General features: G+C 52.0%; 1 long non-coding RNA gene across 3 annotated transcripts; it reads left to right on the top strand.

The window, feature by feature from the left end:
- Nucleotides 1-1,243: 1,243 nt before the first annotated feature.
- LOC140263457 (uncharacterized) lies at nt 1,244-23,283 on the top strand. Of its 3 annotated transcripts, XR_011905912.1 has the most exons (6): nt 1,244-1,333; nt 2,222-2,390; nt 13,731-13,780; nt 17,347-17,444; nt 17,770-17,985; nt 22,912-23,283. It is a non-coding gene; the product is annotated as an uncharacterized lncRNA (long non-coding RNA). The 3 variants fall into 3 exon arrangements; XR_011905911.1 differs by lacking the exon at nt 2,222-2,390 and having other exon boundaries at nt 1,259-1,333; XR_011905910.1 differs by lacking the exons at nt 1,244-1,333; nt 2,222-2,390 and adding an exon at nt 6,699-6,891.
- The last annotated feature ends 242 nt before the right edge of the window (nt 23,284-23,525 follow it).

The raw sequence follows: 23,525 nt of genomic DNA, 5'->3' as shown, positions 1-23,525 counted from the left end.
TGGGACACAGGAATGCAGCCAGCAGCGACCCGCACGGAGGTGGGCAAAGCGGCTCAGCAGCCGAGCTGCAAATCCAACCGCTGGAAGGGCTTTTCCCAATTAAAGCCATAATTGTCCCCCACCGTCCTCCCCAGCACCGCAATCGCTTTGCTCCGTGCTGCCGAGCCTGGTATGGGCTCAGGGCAGGGAGGGGGTCCGGGTTCGGTTCCCCCTCCCAAAGCCCAGCAGGATGCTGTGATATTTGGGGCTTGAAAACCCCGTTCAGAGGGGAAACATCGATTCGTGCTTTCGTTCCCTCGCGCTCAAGTGGAGGGTTGGGGCTGTCGGTGTTCTGAAGGCAAACGTGGAAAGAAAAAATAAAGCCGATGTAGGGGAAGAAAAGGGGAGCTCGGTTCAACCGGAGCCTCCAAAGGGCATCGCTTTTCTTGGAGAGACCGAGGAGGAAAGGGGAAAACGAAGTCATTCCGAGAGGACGGGAGGGGGAAGAGCGGAGCCGCTGTAACTTCACGGAGCGCCAGGGGAACGCTGGCAATGCCACCATCTCACCCCATATCCCCCTTATACACCCCCCACCCCCATCCCGAGGGGACCCCGCAGCACCACCCGCGTTCACCGCTGTTTTGCAAGCGAGAAGGGAAATAAAAAAACCCCAAACCACCTCAAAACCAGAACGGCGGTGCTTAGAAATCCGAGTGTAACTCGCGAAGCAACGAGGGGAAACTCGAGTGAGCCGGGAAATCTCTGTTTTATTGAGTCCTTCGAATAAAATGGAATACAAGAAAGCGACGGTTCCCTCGAAATAACTCCGCAAGGAGATCGGGAGCGGCCCCGAGGGGTCCCCAGGTTGCCCCCCCAGCCCCCCAACCCCCGGGTTTTAGACCCAAATCGGTTTTGCTTGTTCAGCGCACCGCTCAAAAACGCTCTCGGTATCTCGCAGCTCTCATTGCCTCCGTGGTTGGGGTGATAGGGTTGCTATATTTGCATATATGGTAATGAGCTTCTAATTGCCAGGCTGCTGCGCTTTGCTGATCGATTTCTCGCAATACAGAGGTTCGGGATGCTTTGAAATCTTTCAGCTCCCCTCCCCCTCGCAGCCCCCCCCTTCCCTCCTCCCCCCCCCGCTCCTCCGGCCTCCTCCCTCGCTCTGGATCTGTCTCCGCATTTGCATCGCAACTTTTTAAAATATAACACGTATACTTTACGTATAGGCTACGTGGATGCTCCTCGGCCGCTCCTATATATCCTTACGCTGGGCTCGGCCCCCTCTCCTCCAGCGTCGGCTCCGGCCGTGGGGCAGCAGAGAAGATCCTCGTCCGCTCCGGGGGATGCAGAGGTGGGGAGAGGCGGGTCGGGCCGGGTAAAGGGAGGCAGGGTGAAGGGGTGCATGGATACAGGGAAGGGACACGGAGATACAGGGATGAGGGGATGCACGGGAGGGATGCAGGGATACGGGACAGGAATTCGGTGATATAGGGATGTAAGGGATGCAGGGAGACAGGGGAGGGATGCAGGGATGCAGGAATGCAGGGATGCAGGACAGGGATTCAGTGATACGGGGATGGGGGGTGCAGGGATACAAGGGAGAGATGTGGGGGATACTGGGGTGCAGGGAGGCAGAGATACATGAGAGGGATGCAAGGATGCAGGACAGGGATTCAGTGATACAGGGATGTGAGGATGTAGGGCTATGGGGATGCAGGAATAGAGATTAGAAGTGAAGGGATGCAGGGATACTGGGGTTCTGGGCTACTGGGATACAGGGATACAGGTTAGGGATGAAGGGATACAGGGATACAGGGATGGAGGGATACTGGGGTTCTGGGATACAGGGATACAGGTCCAGGGATGAAGGGATACAGGGATACTGGGATACAGGACAGGGATGCAGGGATAGAGGGCAAGGATACAGGGAAGGGATGCAGGGTAGGAATGAAAGGAAGAGATAGAGGGTAGGGATGCAAGATGGGAATGCAAGATAGTGCATGCAAGCAGGTGAGCAGTGTAGACAGGGTAGTGCAGGCAGAGTTATAGGGCAACGCAGGCAGCTACCCGCAGCCCCAGCAGCAGCGCTGCCTCTGCCCCACGTCCCACGTCACACGTGAGGCCCCGTGGAGGCAGAAGCCGGGGAAAGCCCCTGGGAACGGGATGGGGGGTGGGGACGGGGACGGGGGGGTTGTGGGGAGGCTCAGCGTTGTGTCCCGCTTTCCTCGCGGCCCCCCAGAGTCGTTGCGGGAGGGGCCCCCGCGGAGCCCCCGTGGAGAGTGTGTGCACGGCGCTCACCCGGCCTCGGAGCCGGACAAACAATGTGAGACTCGGAGGAACAAAAGCCTCGAGGCTTGGGTTGCTGAACACGTCTGAGGCCAGACAAGCCGCTCAATTTATTGGACTTGGTGAGAAAATAATAATAATAATAAAAAAAAAAAAAAAAAAATAGGGGGTAAGGCGGCGGATGGGGGGGGGGGGGGGTATGAGGGGCGGGGGGGGGGCGGAGGGATCCGTCTCTCAAAGCGTCTTTATTAGGGACCGAGGGGGCTGAGGATGAACCGGGAAAGGGGAGTGGAGGGGGGGGTCCTACTCATGCCGCCCTTCTGCAAGGGACTGGGGGGCGTGGGGTGGGTTCTTCTTGAGCCCCCCCCCACCCCCCCACCTCCCGCAGTGTCCCGCGGAGCTGAGCTTGGAAAGTTTGAGAAGGGCCGGGCACGGACCGAGATCCACTTTACCCTTTGCCGTGACCCCCTCCGCGCCCCCGGAACCCCAACATTTCGGGTTGTGGATGAAAGTCTGAGGTCTCCTCCTCACTCTCCCTCTCTAAGGAAGGGAGGCCCGTGCAAGGCTGTGCAAAATCCGGCAATTCCAGGTGCCTTCATTCGCCTCCCATCTCGCCCCACAAAACCAGTGCGACCTTGAGGGGTAGAAGTGCTGCTGGGGGGGCTCCGTGCTCTCCCGTGGTCTCCCGAGCCCCCCAGCAAGAGTGAGGGGCCGAGCGCAGCGTGTCACAGCGCGGGGACATTCAGTTAGGGGGGGAGATCTGTTATGAGAGGGTCGCGTCCCCCCCCGCCTCGGTGTTGTCCCTCTTGGATCCTTGCGATCCCCATCTCCCCTCCATAGGACAGCACATCTGGCCAGATGTGAGCGGCCCGGCACCGGCTTTTCCTCCTCACGGCTTTTTCAGGCAGGAACGAAAAGCCTTTTCTTTTTTCTGTTTTTTTCTCCTTTTATTTCCTATTTATCTTAGAAATACGCATCCCCGCGGCGTGTCCTTAATTCTCCTCGTAGGCTTGGGGAGATTGAGCTTGAGTTGTTGTTTTTGGAATGGGGGGGGAAGGAAAAAGAGCAACGGGAGGCATCTCGGTTCTTCGTGCGCTGCTCTGATGGGCTCTTGGGAGCCGCTGGGTGCCCCAAATCGAGCCTTTCTATTTTCATTTCTTTTTCTTTTCATGCAACGATTCGTACCAATTTTAAAGCCTGCCGTCTTCTAAATCGTCCCTTAAGCGTGCGATCCCCAGCCTCGGTCTGTGCGGCTGCTCATTGTATTTGTTTGCATTTTTGTCTGGCTTCAGTTTGCGTAAGCGACTTTGTCGGAAAGCAGCAAACCATGGAGCAGGGGGGTTTTTCATTTGCTAATGAAACCCAAAACACACCCGGGCGTCTCCTGCAATCCGCTCGTGTCTTCTTGCCCCGGGACGTCGTTGGGATGGCAGAAATGAGCCGTCATTGGGAGAGCTGAAGTTTGAACGCGATGCTTCGCTCTCGGGATGAAGAGCGGTCGGATCGCGGTTCCTTCTTCGGGAGGTTTTAGGTATATATGAGAAGAGAAGGGCTTAAAATTATAGATTTTTATTATTATTATTATTATTATTACGTCGATTTATTTATTTTTTTAAGTTGAATTGAAAGGGGGAAAATTGAGGTTATGTCTGAAATAAATCCTCCTGGCCGCCGGAGGGAATGGGGTGCGTGGAGCCGCTGCATTAACGCCTCCCGACCCCCCCCGATAACCCCACGTAACCCCCCCATTAACCTCCTTTATTCCCCCTCCCTGCTGTCCCCGTAGGACCCGGCCTTACCTAGAGGGCCCAGCGCTGCCCCCACCCCCGGAGCGGAAGGGTGGGTGCCCGAGTGGGTGTCGGGGAAGCGGTGAAGTGGGAGCAGGACGCGGGGGCTTGAACGGAGCGGGGCGAGCGCTGCCCTCGGTTGTGGTTTTCACCCCCGAGAAGGACTGGAAGTGAACATTCCGGGGGGGGGGGGGGATACGGGGGGGAAGGGGGCACTCGGGGGTGCGGGAAAGCAGAGAGAGGAGGTGGGTGGAGGTAATGCTGTGGGCCTGGAGCCGGCCGGGGGTTCCCCACCTCTCCTTGGCTCCCCAGGACCTCATTTCCCCATTAGCTTCTCTCCACCTGCCCCCGACCTCGGCCGTAATGCTCACATTGGAGCGAGGGCAGCAGCTCCAGTATCCCTAATGGGGGAAACTGGGAGAAGGGGTCCTGGTGGGGAAAGGGGGGTGGTGAGGATGCGGCCCTGATGGCTGCAATACAGGAGGTGGCCATTCTGGACAGCCCCCGAAACGTGCAGCCCCGAACCGGGCTGTTTTGATGTAATAATAATAATAATAATAATAATAATAATAATAATAATAATAATAGATCAAGGGAAAAAGGAATTTTATGAGAACAGGAAAAAAAATATATCTGAACAGGCCTTTTTTGTTGTTGTTATTTGAGGATAAATCGCCTTATTCATTTTGATGCTATCTCTTGCGATAAGAGGGAAAAATAAAAGGGTAATTAATTGAGAGCCCGCGGGGTCAGAACAACGGCAAGAAAAGCAACGTCTGCGGGGGTGTACACAAAGCGGGGGCTGTGGGGCTGAGCCCCCCCCCCCCAAAGCCAGGCAATGGGGCTGGGAACGGCGTTGACCGAAGCCGGTTGGTGGCAGTTGGTGGCAACGGGCGATGGTGGCGATGGGCGGTGGTCGCATTGCGAGGTGCTGGAGATGGGGGGGGGGGGGGCTGCTGAGCTGGGAGCTCTGGGGGCGGGTGGGGGAGTGGGGATGGATGGGGGGGGGGAGACACAAGGATGGGGGTGAGGGGTGGCGGCGGTGCGTGAGAGCGGCCCCTCCCCGCCCATTGATAAAGCGATAGGCGCTGCAGAGGGGCGGAGCCAGAGGTGGTGACGTCAGGAAGGGAAGAGCCAATGAGAGGCCGAATTGAGGGCCGGGAGTGGGAAAGCATGAATGAAAAGTGCCGCGCTCCGCTCCCCCCCGGCGCAGAGGCTGCGGGCAGCAGGTAGGTGCCGTGCCGTGCCGTGCCGTGCCGTGCCGTGCCGTGCCGTGCCGTGCCCCATTTGCAGGCTCGGAGATGCCGTGCCCCATCTGCAGGCTCAGAGGTTCGGAGCTCTCGGCTCCGCGCCCCCTGCAGTGTGGATCTTGTCCGGCCGCTCCGAGCAAAGGATGCTGCAGGTGGAGGAGGACGAACGGAGATTCCCCGAGGAAAAGACTGCAGGTGAAGGCAGGAGAGAGGGATGCGGGCTGCTGGGGAAGGGGGCGGGATGGTGGTCCCCCCCCAACCCCAACCACCACAATCCCTTTTCCACCTCCGGAGGATGGAGGCCGGTTAGCCGGGGAGGATGGAGGCACTGCAGAGAGGGAGCTCCTCTGGTGGTGGGAGGAAGGGTGAGGCCCGTAAGGGGCACCCCCGGGTGGGATGCGGTTACCTTTAAGGGAAAAGAGAACGCGAGGAAAACGGAACCGCCGAGGAAGGTGGAGAGAGAGACACAGAGAGGAGGGCTGCGGCTCCCGAGAACGAAGAAAGGGCAGAGGGAGGCCGGGCCAGCAGGGAAGGAGCGGGGCTGCGGGTCCCCCCCCCGCCCCCAGGAGCAGTGAGCGGAACGTGGGGCCCGACGCGGTTCCTCGGCTGGGCCGGCGGTGCTGAGCATCGAGCAGGAATCGCTCCCTCCCTTCCCTTCTTTACCATCGTCTCCTCCGCGTTCGTTCATCCCGTCCGTTAACCCCCAGATCCGGGCTGCATTTCAAAGCAAGCCAAGTTATTATTTATTGGAAGCTGCAGGTTTTTGGGGTTGTTTGGTGTTGTGTGGTTTTTTTTTTATTTGCAGTCGTTTTGTTTGGCGAGCGTTAAATGCATTCGTTGGGTGGGGAGACGTCCTTTTATGTCTCCTAAATTACCGGTGCGAATTCTATTTGCTTTCATTATCACCGGCTTGGATGCATTATTTTAACAGAGCTCGGGGTTATTAAAAATAACGCGGCCTTAATCCTCGGCACCTGCAGAACGTCGGTTCGTTTGCAAACGAAACAGCTTTAAGCTGGAAAGGGGCTCGATCCCCCCCCCCCCCTCAAACCCAGGCTGTTCCTGCGTGGCTGTCTCGTAATTCTGCTCCAAATGGTGTTTCTAAGGGCCCGATTCTGCCCATAGCGCTGCTGCTCTGCTTGGGCTGCAGCCTCAGGGCCCCGCTGTAGCTGTATGCTGGCATTACGGATCCCACTGCTAATTCTTGCATCTCTGTTTATTCGTTTCCTCCCTCGTTCCCTCTCTAAAAGCCACATGCCTGGAAGCCCCCTGGAGAAGAGGAGGTTGCCCCTTTTGCTTCTAGTGCTGTAGACTTCAGGGGTTGGTTGTTATCTTTGGTTATCTAGCTGTATGAGTGGTGTCGATTCTTCATAAAGCTAGATAACCGAAAGTAAAAATAACCCCATTACACGCCTGAGGAGGATGTGGAGAAGAAAGGAAATCCAGCCGGAGGATGAGGAGGAAAACAAAAAGAGAAATGAAAGAGAAAGAAAGAAGATCAAGGAAACAAGAGGCAGGAAAAAAAAGAACGGAGAGGAGGAAAAAAAAAAATAAGGCAACTTTTTGAGACTGGAATGAAAACCGAGGTAGGATTTCATTCTTTCTTCATTTCAAGACCTGATTTGTCCCCCCTTTTTAAGAACGTGTTTTCTGGTTCTGCCTTGAACCCAATGAGGATGGTGCCGTTCTTTCCTCGTCTGCTGACCGTAATTGAATTAACAAAGTAAAACGTCCCATCAGGTTGGGAATTAGTGAAGCACAGGACCCAGACTGCAGATCGAGGATGAACTCTCATTGCATAACTGCTCCTATAGCATCACAGAACCCATAAATCAATAGAGATTACCGCGCTGGATTATCTGTTTAATAAAGCAGCCACCGAGCACTGTTTATTAATGGTTGTTTTGCAAATATGAACACTGGATTCTCTTCCTTTTATTTTCCTCCCCCCCAACTCCACTGTTTCCAATCTATTTAGCTTCATTCCCTGACAGAGATAACTTGGTATCCAGATTAGAAAGAGCGATGCAGTGATTTGGAAAATGGTTTCTTGCGGCTCTCTTTGTGTTATTTTTTTTCCTCTTCCCTCTTTTTGTACCTCTATCCAAAAGCTCCCTTTCTTCTTTCAACCCTTTGCCTACGAACGTTTCTTTGATCCAAGATTGGGGATTTATTAACAAGAATATCTATTTAATTTGCCTTCGAAGCGGAGCGAAATGAATGGGGGGGGGAACTTGATTTTTTTCTTCCATTCTTTATCCTCTCTGAATGCCAATTCACACCAATCCTCGCTCCCTTCACTCTGTTATCTCTTATGAAATCCAGGTTTTCTACCTGCTTTGCTTTAGAAGGGGACTGGGGGGTCAGAGATGTGCACTGGGTGCTCCCTACCCGCTGCTATGGCCAGGTTGCTTAGATGCCAGCTGCCCAACCTGGCGGCCCGTTTGTTCCATGTCTTGATGCTGCTTTGAAGAACACAAAGCTCTTTGAGTGGGTTAGGATATATATATATAATATATGATCTCATAATGGTGATTCCAAGGTTGGGGTTTGGGGGGAGGGCGGTAAATCTCCTAATAAAGTACATGAGCGATAGCGGCCAAACTGATTTTGGAAAGGGAGTATTTCAAGCTTTGCACCTTGGGAGAGGTGTAGGATAAGAGCTGGCTTTTGACCCGTGCTGGACCCGCTCGTTTTGTTCTTGTGCTCATCAGGATATTATTATTATTATTAATTTATTTTTACTTTGTTCATCCTGATCTTTTATTTCTTCAAAGGGGAGAGGGAGCTCGGAAGCAACTGTCCCTGGGACCTTGTGCAGGGGAAGGCTGTAGTTTGGGATGCAGTGTCAGAGATGAGTCATGCTCCTGTGATGACTTTAGCTTAATAAACAAGACCATTTTCACCTCTTCATCCACAGCCCCATAATTCAGACTCACTTGATATATGTGCCACCTCCCTGAGCCCATTTCCTTGGGGATAACCCCCCCTTGATCCACCTCTTCTTATGTGTGCTCTGGTGTTGCTCTTGTTCTGCAGCCCGGTGCTGGGGCAGAGGGATGTTTCTATGTGCTCTCATTGTATCCCCTGCTGCTCCTCCAGGCTGGTGGCACATCCCAGTCTGGGGGACACATGGCAGAGAGTGGAAGGATGGAGAGCATTGAACCCATGGAAGGTTCCTATGGGGCTTGTCCTGTGCCTGAGTGTGGGATGGAGTTGACCACCTGGCTTTGGTGGCAGCAGGATGTCACTGTGCTGCTGTCCCTTGTGAGGTTCCCGGTGCCACCAGTAGATATTTGGGTGCAGGTAGGCATTGGGCACAGCTGTGTGTCCCCATGCAAGTGGCTCACTGGGTACGACACAGTGGGTGAGGTGCTTTTATTGCTGGGGAGTAGCCACGTGCCACCCTCCATTGGACAGTGGATTGGGTCTGGGGGGGGGAGTTGGGGGTGGGAGGGAGGAAGGACGACGCCAATCAGGGGCCTGGAGCAGTGTGCCATCATCTTTTGGTTTTCCCAGGTGACCAATCCTGGTGGGCACAGGGCTGAGGCGATGCTGCCATAGGCTGTGGTGAGATGCTGTCACCTGCTCAGCTCTAACAAAGGCACGGGCAGAAATGGGGCTGGTGACCTGGGATGAGGGCAAAGCTCTGTGGGGAATTTGATGACCCATGGGGCAGGGGATGCTTAGCGTCCAACCCGTTCCCTGCTCACCTCATCCCTGCTGGGTGCGATCCTGCACTTCCAAATGGGAGCCAATATTCAACAGCGCCATTTCTCCCACCCTGTGGGGCTTATCAGATGCTCTCTGTCTTAGCAGAACTTCTTTACAGGCTCATGTCATTGTGAGCATGGCCATCCCCAGGCCTTTGGGGGCTGAAATCCTGCAGTCAGCTGTTCTCTACCTTTATTTCTTTCCTCCTCTCCCCACTTTGCTCCCAGAGTGTGCTGGCAATAGGAGCCCCGTGTGTTGGCATGACGTTGATCTAAATTGCAGCTTATATGTGGCTGTTTAAGCTTGCTTGGACACTGTGATTTGAGTGGTTAACACTCAGCACTGTCTGCTCGTCTCTCCCTTGCGTCTACCTAACTGCTGGAGACGTTAATGGGAGATATGCTTGCATGTTCTGTACTGAGAGATCAGCCCTCCGTGTCCTTTTTCATGCTTGAAGCAGCTTGGTGGGAGCAAAGAAAGGATTAAAGGCGATACTAATTAATCAGTGGGTCAATGAGTGATCGAGAAGAACTGACTTAAGCAAATTTAACTATTGACAAACACTGGTTTCGATTCAGTGCATCATTTTCACCTTGAAATATCCTAGGAATGAACCTGAGGTTGACTTGCTTTTGCTTTAAACAAATGGATGAAGTCTTCTGAGGTCTCCAGCCCTCATCATCCCTATTGTGACCCATTGGGTCCCTCACGTTATGGGCCAGGGAGGTGAAGAATAGTGCAGTCACAAAGAAACCGTATGTGTGTGCCTGTCTGAATGCAGGAATATCTATGTTTCTAACCCCAAGTGATGGCAGCGGGGCTGCAGTGCTGATGGATGGATTCTGGTGATGCTCACGAGGGAGCAGTGGGGTTTTGGGGTCTGTACCTCACCCTGTTCCCAAGGCAATGCTTGGGAATGTCGGGTCTGTGTGGGTCTGCTCCTCATTGTCCTGGGGCTGTGTCTTTGTGCTGGGAGCAGCCGTTCCTCTCTAAATAATCAGGGCTCCCAAGCCCTGAGGGTTTCCAAGGGTGTGATTTTCACACTGGGATTATGACAAAGCATCTGAGTGGGCGCAATGAGTTCCTGGAGGAACCAAATCAGGCCCTTGTTGAGTTTTGGCAGTGAGAACAGCATCCTAGGGCTGTGTTCTGCATAAACTGTCTTTGAGCTCTGCCCCCATTGCAGATTTGGGACTTTGCAGTGCTCTGCAATGGGTCATGCCATGTCCTGCATTAGCACTGGGATGCCCAGTGCTACTTTTTTTCCCCTACAGAACAAAAAAAAAGAAAGCAATGAGGGGCTTTCTCCAATCCTACCCCTTCAGCAAGCCAACATGGCACATGGCATCCACCAAATGGGAATCGACGGGTGCCCTGGGGGGACAGCTGACAGTATTTCCCTTGGCGTCTGCAGCAGGAAGGAAAATGCTGAGCTAGGCACTGGTGGAGCTGGGTTGGTCTCTGTGATGCTCTGAGGGTGATTGGATGTGAAAGCAGAGCCGCTGGCGGCTTCCCTGCTCCCCATTTACCCCATGTTGGAGGAGGTTTGGCTGGCCTGGGACAATGTGACAGCACTGCCATTAAGATAGGGGGCCTTAAAAAATAGTCCTAAAGCTGTGTTCTGGTTGCCCTGCAGGGTTTATGGGGATGGAGATAGCAAAGTGTGCGTGCCAGCTCTGCTCTCTGCTTTCTCTAGAAGGCAATGAAAAGGGGATGGCTGCTGGCCGGGGGGCTCGAGAGCAGGCAAGCGTTTGCAAAGTGGTGCTGTCATGGTGGGTTTTGTAGGAAGATGATGGGAAACGTGTTGAGAGCTGAATCACGGAGCAGATCGCTGAGGTCTGTGAGGGTGGGAGCAGCTCCTGGCTGAATGTGCTCCGATCAGCGGTCTCGTGCTGGTGTGACATGAGGATTTGCCCTGCTGCTGCTGAGAGCCAGTGCTCGTGGCTACGGTGCTGAGCTGTGTAATCCCTAAGCTGTGGCTCTGACAGCTCTAGGAGGTGTAAAAATCATTTTAATTCCACTTTCAGGGCTTTTGGTGTCACCAGGGCGGGGGACAAAAGGGGGCAATGCCAAGTGTGTGAGCACTCGGTCTCAAATCCCTGCACCTGGATCTTGGCAAAAAAACGTGATTAAATAAGTGCTGGGGATGAACATGGGTGAGTGTGACATGGGCATCACCCACCCCAAAATTGTTTTTGTTAGGAGGAAAAAAAATGTGTGTGTGTATATATATATATATATATATATATATATCTGTCCTTGGATTCATTTTGTTCCCTTTGAAAGGCACTGTGTGGGTAATAGGGAGGAGATGAGGGACAGCAGGACTGTGATTCAACTTTTGGAGGCACTGAGTCCTCCTTGGGAAGGAGGAAGAGCTTCCCTTGAGGTATTAGCTTTGTTCCAGCCCTTCTTTCTGCTCTACCTTTCAGTCAGTGTTGGAGGGAGGGAAGAGCCCCATACCCTACAATTAGAGCTGGTGGGTTCTGTGTGGGTTCCTCAGCCTCAAGCTGGTTTTGTACCCTCCTGAGCCCCCCACCCACCATGGGCTGGGCTGTCCTTATCTCCCATGAATGAGCTGCAGAGGGAAAAATAAAACGGAAAGGAATTGTGTCTTTGGATGACCTGGCTGTGCTCTTTGGAGATGCATGATGGAGTTGAGGTGTGGGGAACTGGGAATGTAACTGCGGCTGATGAAGGGTATCGGGGATGGAGTTTGCTTGAAAGCTTGAGTTGATGACACGAGGAGCTGTTGGGGTCCAGGGGCTCCTGGGAGCTGCGGAGGTTGAATGGGCCACTGATGGCTGCAGGTTCGGCACAGACCCATCTTCTGGGGAGTCTGCTTCCTTCCTTTGCTTTGGTTTAGCTTTGAACAGCCAAAGCCCAGAGAAACCCATTCCCTATTAAAACATATATATATATATATATATACACTATATAAAAAAATAGAATGAAGTTTTATCTCAAGGCCATTCCATTCCAGAGGAGCTGGGTGCTTTATGGAGCACGCACCGCGCGCGGCTGCAGAACCCACGGCTGCGAGGCTCTTTGCTTTGCAGGTTGCCATGGAAAACCAGGATTATTCAGCTTGTGCATGGGCAGAGGGGGCCAGCACCATCGTTTTGAACGTGCACCGTGCTTGCCCTGGTGGGAGCCTCGGCATCCTCCTTGCTCTCCTCCCGCAGCCCCAGCCCCTTGCCTGGGCTCTTATCTCCAATAATCCTCCCATAAGAGGGCTTTCTGCTTGTTATGACACCCAGTGAAAGCGTGGGAGAAAGATCCTTTCTTCACCCTTGTCCTCCGCAGCCAGCCACTAGCCTGAATGGGAGGCTTTTTTGTGTCCCTGTGTGCCTGACTAATTGAGCTGAAGGACTTGCGTCTGGAAGGGCTTGAAAGGGACTTTTGTTGCTGCTGCAGAGTTTGTGGAAGGCGAATGAGCACTGCTTTCTTAAGGGATGCAGGTCCTGGGCAAATTTGACTCTCGAGTGCTCACGCCTCTGAAGTCTTTGGGAAAATTAGGGGAAAAAGGAGGAGAAAAAAAAAAGAAAAGGGTGGTGGGTTTGCTTGCTTGCTTTCTTTATTATTATTTTTTTTGCTTCTTGCTGAAAAATGGAGTCTGGCCCCCAAATGCTTCGTGAGCCGGCTTTAAAATAGGGCTGAGAAAACACCGAGATGAGAAAAATGGTGGTTTAAAAATCACCACGCTGCCTTCTGGGTCCTCAGGGCTGACACTCGAAGCACAAATCCCCCCCTCCGTGACCTCAAGAGGAATTGAGGTTCCACCACCCAATTGCGTTTCCCAGCTGCGTTCTGCCTTGAAATGCTGCGAGCTGATGGGCATCGAGTGCTCCCATTGCTGCCCACAACCCTCTGTTTGCTGCTGCAAAATCCCCTTTTTTATCTTTGCTGGGATGGAAGTGGTAGGAAGTCAGGGTTCTGGATACGAGTGCTTTCCTTAGGGCATGGGGTTGTCCCATGAGCGTTGTCCGTGCATGATGGGATGCAGAAGGGCATTGCTCTGTGCGTGGTGCTTCCAATGTGCCCTTGTTCATTTCTCATCCTCATCCAGGATGAAGAAAACTGGGCATGTACAACAGAAAGGTCTTTCTGACAGCAATGGCTATTGGTGCAACTGGAGGAGGATGCTTGGCCTCCTGGTCTCAACCCAGTCACATTTCCCTACACAATTCACCTTCTAGGCATTTTCTTGATGTTGCTGGAGGTGATGAGGAGTAAATGTGTCAACAGAGCTGGAAAACCCAAGTGAGGACCAAGGCCTCCTCTCCCCTTCATCTCCAACTTCTGCAAACAATGGTTTCTCTTAACACCTCAATGTAAAAATTCTTCTTCTTTTTTCCTTTTCTTTGTCATTCTTCCTTTTTTACCCTTCTCCTCCCCATTCATATCATGCCTCCAAAAGTGCTGCTTTGTGCCTTGGGGCAGCAAAAACGATCTCCTTGGGGCCAAAGAGGTGATGATAAAAGGAGCAAAGTGGGGTGAAGCAAATGGGGATGGCTTCCAAGGGGTCGGATGGGATAGGGAAGGAAGAGGAAGGAAAAGCAAAGGGAATAAAGAAGAGTTCCTTTAATAATAATGGTGAAAATGGTTAATAATGGTTAATAAGGCTTTTTTCACGTGACTCAATTTGGGGAGGTTTGATAAAGTCGAGTGATTTCTACACTGTGCTAAAAAGCATTAATTCTCCTTTCAGCCGTCTCCGCTCCTCCTTTGCTGTGGCGCTGGGGATGCCATTGACTCCAGGTATGTGCTAAGTCCTACCCTGTGACCATCCCTCCCAAATGACCATTTACCCACAATCTGTACACTCCTAAGGAGGCATCTAAAGCACCTTCCTAAAGAAGTTTGCCTCCTCAGCACCGTGATATGATAACGATGCCGAGTCTCAGCCATTAGCAATAAGCAGCTGTTGGGATGGCTGCACCCACCAACCTCCCACTGTGTGTGCGTTTAATTCATGAAAAAAATCAATATTGGAAATCATGGTAAGAATGAAAATCCTCCATTTCCAGCTTTCTGGAATCACATCTATACTTGGAAACCGAAAGCAACTGGAGGTGCACTCAGCAGCAGAGCATGGCTGGTAGATTCCCAGCTAGAGGACAGAGGGTAAATACAGAAACCCACACTGTATTTTTGTTCTTATTCCTCTCTCATCCTTGTTTTGGCTGGGAGGGGGTTCACCGATCTATTTCTTTACATTTTGACACTTGAGGCTTGGAGAAATGCTCAACGTTTTAGCTTGCAAAGCAGCCTGGGATCAGGTGAAAGACACAAAGAGAGAGCGCATTCCAACGCACGGAAACATGATATTATTAATGCTAATCAATACAAGCCTAACCCTAACCCTTATTAATGACTTAGTCATATGCTGTGCATGCATCTTGGCCCCCCTGCAGCAGGTATGGGGCTCTGCCCTGGGGTTTTTGCTTCGAGCCCAGCATGGCCTTCGGTGCGCTTGGAGCATCCCAGGCGCATTGCAGCACTGCTGCATCACGGCCACTTTCCCATGCACTCCATCCCTCCCGGGTGATAACACCATAAGAAATAGTGTCACTTTTTCCCTTTATTTACTGCTTTATTCCCCTGATATCAAAATAAAAGGAGGCGGGGAGGGGGGGGGGGATGCATAAAGCTGGGATTTCAGCCATGTATTCTTTTTTATGCTGGGGGTGATGGCTCTGCACCCTCTCGGATGCAAATGGCCAAAGCTTGGAGGGTGCCATCACCCTTTGCCCATGCACCACAGTGATGTCTATTTGATAGCAGCCTGGTGGGGCTTATTTTTCCCCCTCCCTTTCCTTTTTTATTTCCCTTTTTCTTTTTATTTCCCCTCCCTCCATTTCAGCCTTTGTCTCATCTCCCACCAGCGTCTAACGAAGGGGCAGCCACTCCCACGCCAATGGGGTTTTTGTTGTTCTCGTTTTCCCTGTGCTTTGTTCCCCTTTCTACCCTCCCCGTGGCCCTCATCCCACGCTTATGGGGATCCCAGTAAGGGCACAGATCCCAGTAAGGCTGGGGTGCCTGGGGAGTGATGGAGAAGCACAAAGCGCCAGCGCGATGAGGGCTCTTGTTGTCATGGTTGTGAGCGAAAGAGTTAACCCATTAGCAATTCTGAGCCCTTCTTCCGATAGTTAAACCTGATTTGCATGCATTTGCATAATGAATGTCATTTGCATTCCTGGAGGTTGGCTACTTCTGTGGGAAAAGTCAAAGCGGGATTGCAGGGAGGGCGAAATAAAGGGGGGGGGGAAACGGGGGGGGGGGGGCTCAGTGAAGAAAGGAGGGAAGATTTCCCTGCGCCCCACGCGCATCCCTGCCCCCTCCGCTGTCCTCGCCCAAACCTGGCATGTCTTTTCCTTTTTTCCCCCCATTTTTTTCCCCCCTCCATGCCTTCTTTCCATAGGATAAAGCCAAGGGCGGATGGGCCGCGTCGAGGCGAGCGCATCCTTCCCGCTCACCCCCCCCCCCCTCCACCCCCCTCCTCTTTAATTTCCCCCTTCTAATTCCATCTTGGCTCCTGTTCCCTGCACCCTGGTATGCAGGGGGCTGCGGCCCTCTCCCTCCCCTCTCTGTGGGTGCATGCGTGCTGGAACGGTAGCGGAAAGGGAAAAAAAGGTGCCAGCCACCATTTTAGGCAGCCGACATAAAATGGCCGATGCTCGCTCGTGGCTGCAGCCGCCCCACATCTCTGCCCTTGGTCCCATACCCCACAATGGCCCCACACCCCACTCATGCCCCGTGTGCTCACCCTAGCCTTGCTCACCCACGTTTTCCCTCTCCTAACCATGGCGTTCACCCCATCATCAGCCCCAGATCCTTTCCTTTGGATTCATCTCCCATTTCTGCAATGGGGATGAGACCAACGTGAGCATCCGGTCATTTCCACGACGTATTTTTGGGGTGGTTGTTGAAATTTGCTTTGTGTCAAGGGGGATATTTTGGTTTGCTTTTTGCCAAGCGATCTTGCAGCGGCTTCAGCCCGCATTTGTATTACCGTGTATTGCAGAAATACTAACGAAGCAGCTGCTTGATTATTTCTTTCCCCCCTTTTGTTGGACCGAGAATGTTGTGTGGCTGTTTAAAGATTGGGGGTGGGGGGAATAATATCAGTGCAAAACACAACCAAGATCATCCTTGCATTGCATGTAGCCCGCAGGGCACCCAATAGGAGGTTTGTAGGGACTGATGGCACTGAGGTCAGATACGAGCAGGAATATCAACTCGATCTGCTGGGAGCTTTTAGATTGGTTGATTCTCTTTGGGTGCTCGAGGTATTTATTTTGGGCTGCTTTATCTGCAGTGCCTGTTGTGATTGGATGTTGTCTGGTGATGATCTCGGTGCTCCATGAGGTTGTGTTGGTGCTTCCTAATGTCTCCCCATCTACCTGTTGCCAAGAGAGCGAGAAACCCAAGAGTCTGAATGTGTGGGATGAGCTGAACCCCAAATCTCTCTTTTTCCCATCGGGTTGGAGCATGAGCTTCATCACCCCGTGCCCATTTCAGGGCTGAGACCTCCTTCCCAATGCAGGCACTGATCCTTCGGAGGCAACCCAGCACCTCCAGCCCCGCGTGTGCAAGAATGGGAACTCATTCCCTAACACCCACAAAAATGCATTAAGGCTCTTAGCTGCTCAGCTGAGCCGAGGCCTCTCAGCTGATTTCTCACTGCTTAGACTTGTGTGTGTGTATGTGGGGGGATTTTTCTGCCTTTTTCTCACTTTTTATGCTGGTACGCAGTCATGGAGTGGATGTGGGCTGGGATATAAGGCTTTGGCATTGCTATTCTGTGTTTCTGAGCCTCCATCCTTGGCTTATTGCTTCCTTTCCACTGCTTGATCCTCTCTGGTTTCTATACTGTTATCAATGATTTATGGGACTGAAGGGCAAGAGAAAAGGATCTTTCTCCAGCCCCAGTGCCTTCCCCTATTAAACATGCCAAGTAAATTTGGCACTGGGCGCTTAAATCTATGAGTAGCCCATGAATTGCCATGGATGAAGCAAGGTTTATGTGGAGGGGAAATACACAAGGCAAACCAATATGTAAGAAATAAATCTGTGCTGGCAACCCAGGGTGGTACAGAGCAATGGGGTAAGGAAAGCACCCCAATGAGGCAGGTGAAAAAAAAATGGGCTCTTTTGAATGAGGTTTGTAGCATTTGGCTCTGCCTTGTAACTCCATGGCTGGAGGTCTATGGAGATGAGGGATGCTGGGTGAATTCTGTGGCCATAATCACCTGTAGTGCAGCTCTGGGGAGTACTGGGGTTGATATCCCACTTTCATCCCTTTTTCTTTTTCTCCTCACTAGTGCAGAGAGTGGCTTCCAATGCTGTGATGCTCCACTCGTTTCCTGGCCAGCCAAAAGCAATGCTTGAGTCTTGGTGGAAGTCCATTCAGAATTGCCTGGTAAGAGCACAGATTTTCATGGCTATCCATAAACCCAAGCTCCCTGGACTGAGTAGATTCCAGGACCTGCCCCATGGGTGCATGGACCACACTATAGGGAATATGGTCTTGCTGCTCACCATGCGCTGCCCAGCTTTTCACACCCGTATGGTTTTGTTCCACGATCTCTTACTGTTGTTTTATTCACTTTCAATCATCCAAACCCACAAGCAGCATCCTTTGAGGTGCTTATTTTGGTGGTAAATCTGGGGAGGAGGGGAAGGAAGGCGTTGCTGTTGCTTGTGGTTTTTAACTTAGATCATGTCTCACTATTGCACCAACCCAGGAGTGGAGGCTGGAGAGGAAAACCACAACCACAGCAGAGCTTGGATGTGGGGAGCTGCTAGCAGGACCCATCTTGGGGACAGTCACTGTGTGTGCCTTCCTCCATCCTCCTCCTCCCAGCAGCTGATGTCCTGGAGCAGCACAGAGCAAGCCTGGCATCAGGCTATAGGAACACCAGGAGCACCCTGGGGATGGGACACAGCTCCATGCCATACTGGTGAGACTGGAGGGCACTGGAGGGGGGGGGGGGGGGGGGGAGGGCACAGGTGAGGTGCTGGGGTTGCAGATGGGACAGGGATTTTATTAACGTGGCGCAGCTGAAGCGGGTGCTCTGCCAGTGGTCAAGGCTGCTCCACAAACTGAGCATTGTTTCCCAGTAGGTTCAGCACATTTTCCCCACTCCCCCCCCTCCCTTTTCCCTTTCCTCTCCTCTCGCCTTCGCACAAAGATGTCATTGTGCCGGGAGCTCGGTGATGGCAGCGTTGTTATTGGGTTCAATAATAAAAAAAAAAAAGAAGGAAGAAAAAGAAAAAAAAAGAAAAAAGAGAGAGAAAAGAAAGAAGTGGGGAGGGGGGGAACCCAACAAGGTGAAGAGGTTTAAATCAGCTTAGCCCAAATGCCAATTAAAAACCAAAGAGGATTAGGCTTGTGATCAGCAGAATAGACCATCATTGTGCCCGGCTGAGGGTCCCCGCTCTGGGTCTCACTGTGGCAGTGTAGGGTCCAGCTCTCCAAGTAGTGTGTCCAGGGTGTGGACAGCAAAAGCATTGGGGTTCCTGGCGGGAGCACCTTTTCTTCCATGTGTTTCTGTTTGTTTTGTTTGTTTGAGTTGCACGCAGGCACTCTTGCCTTGGTTTGAGCTCAGCTGAACAAGGAGAGTTCTTGGTATCTCTGCCAAGGGGAGGTCTTCATTAAATGGGTTTCGGGCTGGGTTGGGAGCCACTGTCATCATGTCCTTGTAGGAGCATGAAGGCATCATTCTGACCTCTGCTCCTGATGGAGCATCACAGAGCTGTCCTGCAGTCATAGGGCCATTAGATTCACCTGAGCTGGCAAGAGCTTTGAGATGAAATGCAACCACGAACCTTACCTGCTGCACTCCATCCTTGTCATGTCCCCTTGTACCACAAGGCTTCACCCATCTGCTCCATAGCCTGCTATTCTGTTTGGTTCAGTGCTCCTATGCTATCCTTCAGCTTGCAGGAACTGAGCTCTCCAAAGGTGTGAGGTGATGCCCATGAAGAACCCATGGTTCTGTTGGTACCCTGGGGTGGGTGAAGTGGTTGCATGTGCTCTGCCCTGCTCTGTACATCATCCCCAATACACTTCTTGCAGCACTGAACGGCTGTTCTGGTGAGGGACATTGCCTTGCAGGATGTGGCTGTAGGATGGGGCTTGCTCAGCTTGTTCCCTGTCCTCAGTACAGAGCTGGGATGATGCACATTCCTGCTCCTGGGGTTTAGCTGTTTAGCTCCAGCATCTCTGCTGCATGGGCACAGCCTGAGACCCTTCTTTTGCTGCCTGGGGTTCTCAGACTGAGAGCCCACAGAACCATGTCCCAAAGGGATCTTTCCCTGTGCTAGGTAAAAGCTCATGGGATAAGCTGTGCTGAGCTGTGGAGCCCAAAGCAACGAACACAAAATGCTCCAGCTCTTGAGCCATAGTGAAGAAATAGGAGGGGAAAAATTGTGACTTATTTGGAATGTCCAGATTCTCCTAGTATTAACAGACAGGGAGCACAGTCACATAGTACAGAGCAGGGGTGGTGGGCTCAGGAAGCAGAGATGCAGCTGGTGGGAAGGTAGAGACAGCAAAGGGGCTTTCTTTCTCCCCCCATGTACCACCCAAACACAGCTCCCAAGGGTGCTGCATCCTCCCTACCCAGGGATGCTGATGGGCACCCGGTGAGCCCAGAGGCTGTGGGATCGGGGAGAGGAGATCCAACCCCATCCCTTTTTGTCGCCGCCGTGTAATTTATGATATGAGAGAGGACCATTGTCTGGGCCCATCCTGTATTTTTTCCGAGGGCTTTGCCTCTCTTCCCAGCCCCCCGCTGTGCTGCCACTACTGTACCGTTGCTATGGGACGAGCTCCCCGCGCCGCCGCTATGCGAGCAGAACCAGGGAGGGCTGTTCGCTGTGCCTGGACCCATCTGGAGCCCCGAGCCCCTCTGCCGGCAGCATTGCAGCCCCGCTGACGTGCCCAGAGCCTGGGAATGGGGCTTTCAGCCCTTCCAAGTTCACGGCCACCGGAGGCATTCAGCTGCCGGGGGGGCAGTGGGAGCAGGGCCGTTTGGCTCCATTCTCCCTTCCCCTCCGCCTTTCAGCGGCGCGATGTCCTCGCCGCATACAGATCCCCCATCCCTTTCTCCTCCTGACAAGTGCGCACATAAATAAATTACCCCCACCGGGCGAGTGTGGAACAATCTGTCCCCTAAATTCTATTCATCGCCAGACAGGACCCATTATTCCCCCGATTAAAGCCGCTGGAGTAGCTTGCAAGGGTTACAGTTACTCTGTCAAACTGTAAATAAGACACTAAAAATAAAGGGTGCTGGTGAGAGAGGGAGAGAGAGGGGGGAAAGGGAAGCCAGACTAATGCCTGCTGCTAGGGAAACCGAATGAATCCCTAATGATGCCTGTGTACAAACAGCAAATAATGAAGGAAAAGTGACAAACGGACCTCGGCCGCGCTATGGGATGCAGGAGGCTCTGTGTCACCCCATTCCCATAGGGTCTGCAAAGGGGCAGTGGGGATCCAGACCTTGCTTTGCTAATGCAAGGGTGCAGGTCTTGCTGACCTGCTGATATTCAGGGTGTATTAAGCCCAAATAGCCTGGCGGGGCTTTGTGTCTGCATGAGTTTGGCATGGGGAGGCATCTATCAGTTGTGCCCCATGGAGCAGAGGGTCTTGGGGTGTCCCCCAATGGGCTGAGCTGATACCAAGCCCTTTGCTCTGCCCCTTCACCAGTGATGGATTGCAGTGGGGAAGCACCCAGCCTTAGAAAGCTTCTTTGGATGCAATCCATTTCTTTTTGCAGCTTGCTTGTCAGCTAGAAAAGGTGCAGGTGTTCACTTCTCCTCCTCTTGTACCATAAAGCCCAAGACCAGAGGCCAAAGCCTGCGGGCAATGTGCTCACGTGGGGTTTTCCTCAGTTCCAAGAGGGCAAAGACATAAGGGGTTTATTTCAGGTCCATCTCAGAGCATTCTTATTGCTGCCAGCTTCATGCTCTGGGAAAAGCAACCGGGCTGAGGCTGCCTATGAGTACTGACACTGATCCTTGCTCAGGGAAGCTTGGAAAACCTACAGCAATGAGAGGCATCTCCAGGTGATGCTAACACTCATTTGGAGAAGATGGAGCCCAAGAAGTGCCAGCAGGAACCTGGAGAAGATGTCCTGGGAGGGAAGTGCTGCAGTCTGCCTTCCTGCAGCAGAGCCACGTGTTGGGGGTTCACAAATACTCACTGTTCCTCCAGAAGCATTGCTCACACCAATACTGTTTCCCAGCCAGGCCAAGCTGTGGTTGAGCAGACTTTCCTTCCACCTCAGGGTGGTGTAAAAACACCTTTTTTGTCCACTTTTTGGCTGTGAAGCTACATGGCTCCAAGCAGAGTTCCCCTGTGCGCTCCCCCTGCCCTGATCCTCCTCCTAACCCTAACCCTAACCCTAACCCTAATTCTACCCTTGGTGGTGACACTATTGGTGATGGAGCCCCAATGGTCACATAACACTCAAGGCAGTGCTGCTGTTCCCAATGAGGACGTCGGGTGCAAGCAGAGATCCCCAAATTCCCCACTCCAGCTGGATAAAGATAGAGAACAATATGGGAAAACACACTTAGAGCTGATTTTATACTTAGTTTCCATTTATTAATGGAAGGCAGACCCTTGGCATTTGCTCTCCTCATTCCAATGCAGAGAAGTTTTGCATCTGCCCACCCTTCTCTTTTCATGGCCTTTCCCTCTGATCATCCAAGTGAGTGATATCCCACCTATGGACACGATCTAGATACGCCAACTTAGTGCTGCTTAAGAGCTTAGAGGAGCTGCAGTCAACCCCTTCTGTCCATAAGGATTGGGTGGACCTTCTCTTTGATCTCCTCAATTGCAGATTGGTGATGAAGGTGTTTGCCAGCATAGCATGCACACAGATAATATAACAGCCAGGTAGCTTGCATGGCTAAATCATTTTTTTTGTACATTTTTTCATTATAGCCTCCTTTTAAAGTCCATTTAAATGCTTCCCTGCAGGCACATATAGGGCTGCTAAGGGCTTCATTTGAATACATAAGTGCAGAGGTACTGGAGGAACATCCCCACTGCCCCCTGGAAGCCCCCAGCACCAGTAATGGCACCAGAAAGCAGGCGAGCTGGGAAGGAGCTCCATGCTATATATTCCATAAAGTAGAGTAATTAAGTATTGCTAGTTTTGATGACTTCAAACAGAGCGACTCCGGGAAATAAGCCCCTTCTTTATAATTAGTGGGATTTCCTCTGCATCAAATGGGGAGATTGATTCTTTAATCTGCTCACATGCTTTTGATTTGGTCTCTCAGCTGCTTGTACCAACTGCTTCCACTCCCTGCTCTTGCTGATAAAACCTTACAAAGGAGATTTTGGGAAGGCATGACCCAAGCTGAGGTCTGGGATTTCTAGTTCTGTGTGGCTGTTTTGTGTGTTCTTAAGTTGCCCGAGATGATGGCAACGATGAAGAACAAAACGTGCATTAACATCCAGCTCAGGTTGGGTGCTGGGTAGTGATTCGTCATTTGCTCTGCAGCGGGTTGCTCAGTCTTTGCGTGCTCTGAGCACCCCCAAAATGGGCACACTGCAATGCAGGAACACAGGGATGGGTGCAGGATCACCTTGGCTTGGCCCCTTGCAGGCAGCAATGTCGAGCACAGGTCATGCAATTAGGGAGCCGGTGAGCATGTAACGGTGCAATTATGCAAATGGGGACCAAAATCACTGTTTTCAGCAGAAATGCCTGAAGATGAAGGCGGGAGCTCCGTGCAACCTTGATTTAAGCAAGAAGTTCCAGCATGACCCCATGGGGATGGGCAGGGAGAGGGGGTGGCACCGGGGCCAGAACAAAGCCTGAATGGTAGTACCCATATTTACAGCCGTATTCTTTCCATTGCAGGTGGAGAACACAAAGCTGGAATCAATGGAAGAAGAAGAAGAAGAAAAGAAAGGAAACCAAAGTCTCCAAACTCGGGAGATCTTTTAATTGCTTACGAATGTCTCCATCTCAAAAATTATCCAATTGATGTTGTCGTGCTTTTTTTTTCTGTCTTGACAGCCTGTCTGTTATATATCTATTTTAAATATTCATGCACCGAAATCTAATTACTAGGCAAATTTAATGATAATGAAATGAAGGCACTTTAGCAGAAAGCAACGGGGCCTTGTTCATATTTTCTCTGCCTTGTTCGTATTATTTAAGTCTATTTATTTTCACCACCGCCTTTCTTGTGGTATAAAAGAATTGCCAAAAATAAAACTCGGATTGCTGAAAATGTTTGTGGTGGCTCTTTTTATAATGGGGGGGGGGGGGGGTTGGGGATTTGCAAGGTGATGAAAGGTGTTGGACAGAAAATCAAGGGAGCCAAACCTAATTGGGTGAGGGAGGTGAAGTATTGTTGTTAAGGGGATGCATGGATGGATGCATGGATGGATGCATGGATGGATGCATGGATGGATGCATGGATGGATGGATGGATGGATGGATGGATGGATGGATGCATGGATGGATGC

This window comes from Excalfactoria chinensis, chromosome 31 (genome assembly GCF_039878825.1).
Source record: "Excalfactoria chinensis isolate bCotChi1 chromosome 31, bCotChi1.hap2, whole genome shotgun sequence".
Classification (NCBI taxonomy): Eukaryota; Metazoa; Chordata; class Aves; order Galliformes; family Phasianidae; genus Excalfactoria; species Excalfactoria chinensis.
Note: the sequence above shows the minus strand (reverse complement) of the source record. Positions and strands in the feature narration are given on the sequence as shown.